This window comes from Scyliorhinus torazame, chromosome 12, assembly GCF_047496885.1.
Source record: "Scyliorhinus torazame isolate Kashiwa2021f chromosome 12, sScyTor2.1, whole genome shotgun sequence".
NCBI classification, from domain to species: domain Eukaryota; kingdom Metazoa; phylum Chordata; class Chondrichthyes; order Carcharhiniformes; family Scyliorhinidae; genus Scyliorhinus; species Scyliorhinus torazame.
In genome coordinates, this window is record NC_092718.1 from 14,556,497 (window position 1) to 14,558,615 (window position 2,119).

Below are 2,119 nucleotides of genomic sequence, written 5' to 3' on the forward strand. Positions count from 1 at the left end.
CCATCTGCAAAAAAAAATCAATCAATGATTTTACCGACAGTCCAATTTCCTTGTTGAGTCTATTTGAGAACAGTGCCCTCTAAGACACAGACCAGGCTGCCAACTGAGCATCGTAACTCCATTCCCGGGCTACCAGTGAGCAATGCCATGGGAGATCTGTCCATAAGACCATAAGACATAGGGGCAGAATTAGGCCACTCGGCCCATCGAGTCTGCTCCGTCATTCAATCATGGCTGATATTTTCTCATCCCCATTCTCCTGCCTTCTCCCCATAACCCCTGATCCCCTTATTAATCACGAACCTATCTATCTCTCTGTCTTAAAGACACTCAGTGATTTGGCCTCCACAGCCTTCTGCGGCAAAGAGTTCCACAGATTCACCACCCTCTGGCTGAAGAAATTCTTCCTCATCTCTGTTTTAAAGGATCGTCCCTTTAGTCTGAGATTGTGCCCTCTGGTTCTAGTTTTTCCTACAAGTGGAAACATCCTCTCCACGTCCACTCTATCCAGCCTCGCAGTATCCTGTAAGTTTCAATAAGATCCCCTCTGATCCTTCTAAACTCCAACGAGTACAGACCCAGGGGCGGGATTCTCTGATATCGGCGTGATGTCCGCCGACCGCCACCAAAAACGGCACGAATCAGTCCGGCATCGCGCCGCCCCAAAGGTGCGGAAGTCTCCGCATCTTGAGGGGCCGAGCCCTCACCTTGAGGAGCTAGGCCCGCGTCGGACTGATTTCCGCCCCGCCAGCTGGCGCAAAACTGACTTTGCCGGGCGGCGCATGCGCGGGAGCGTCAGCGGCCGCTCACGGCATCCCCGCGCATGTGGAGGGGGTCTCTTCCGCCTCCGCCATGGTGGAGACCATGGTGAAGGCGGAAGGAAAAGAGTGCCCCCACGGCACAGGCCCGCCCGCGGATCGGTGGGCCCCGATCGCGGGCCAGGCCACCGTGGGGGCACCCCCCGGGGCCCGGATCGCCCCGCGCCCCCCCCCAGGACCCCGGAGCCCGCCCGCGCCGCCGTGTCCCGCCGTCCCGAAGGTGGTTCAATCCACGCCAGCTGCCGTGGGTTGTCAGCGGCGGGACTTCGGCCCATCGCGGACCGGAGAATCGCCGGGGGATTTCCGCCGACCGGTGCGGCGCGATTCCCGCCCCGCCGAATATCCGGTGGCGGAGAATTCGGGACACGGCGGGGGCGGGATTCACGCCGTCCCCCGGTGATTCTCCGACCCGGTGGGGGGTCGGAGAAACGCGCCCCTGATTCCTCAAATGTTCCTCAGACGACAAGCTCTTCATTCCAGGGATCATTCTTGTGAGCCTCCTCTGGACCCTTTCCAAGGCCAGCACATCCTTCCTTAGATACGGGGCCCAAAACTGCTCACAATACTCCAAATGGGTCCTGACCAGAGCCTTATACAGCCTCAGAAGTACATCCCTGGTCTTGTATTCTAGCCCTCTCGACATGAAGGCTAACATTGCATTTGCCTTCTTTTTTTTTTTCTTTTCATCTTTTTAATTATTTTTTCTGAACTACAATGCCAGGGCTCAGAATGAGGACAGGGGCAAGCCCCTAATCCAGCTCCTTGCCTGCTCCAAAAACCAATTCAAATTCAAATTGAATCCAATTCATGGTCCCCATAAGAGAGACGTACCAGATCTGAGCCAAAAGGCAGAGCAGAGACAGCACTTGATCTTAGCCAACAGGCCGAGAACGATTGCATTTGCCTTCTTAACTGCCGACTGAACCTGCACATTAACCTTAAGAGAATCGTGAACAAGGACTCCCAAGTCCACTTTGTGCTTCTGATCTACTAAGCATTTCCGCATTTAGAAAATAGTCTATGCCTAAATTCCTCCTTCCAAAGTGCATAACCTCACACTTTTCCACATTGTATTTCATTTGCCACTTCATTGCCCACTCTCCTAGCCTGTCGAAGTCCTTCCCGTAACAGCCTCCCTGAACAGGCACCGGAATGTGGCGACTAGGGGCTTTTCACAGTAACTTCATTTGAAGCCTACTTGTGACAATAAGCGATTTTCATTTCATTTTTTCATTCATTTTCTGCAGCCCCCTTGCTTCCTCAATACTACCTGTCCCTCTACAGATCTTTGTATCATCTGC

The 2,119-nt window shown here is 53.9% G+C and overlaps 1 pseudogene; it reads right to left on the reverse strand.

Annotated features, from left to right (window-relative positions):
- Window positions 1–1,512: 1,512 nt before the first annotated feature.
- LOC140387568 (U2 spliceosomal RNA) lies at window positions 1,513–1,714 on the reverse strand (annotated as a pseudogene).
- Between the last annotated feature and the right edge of the window lie 405 nt (window positions 1,715–2,119).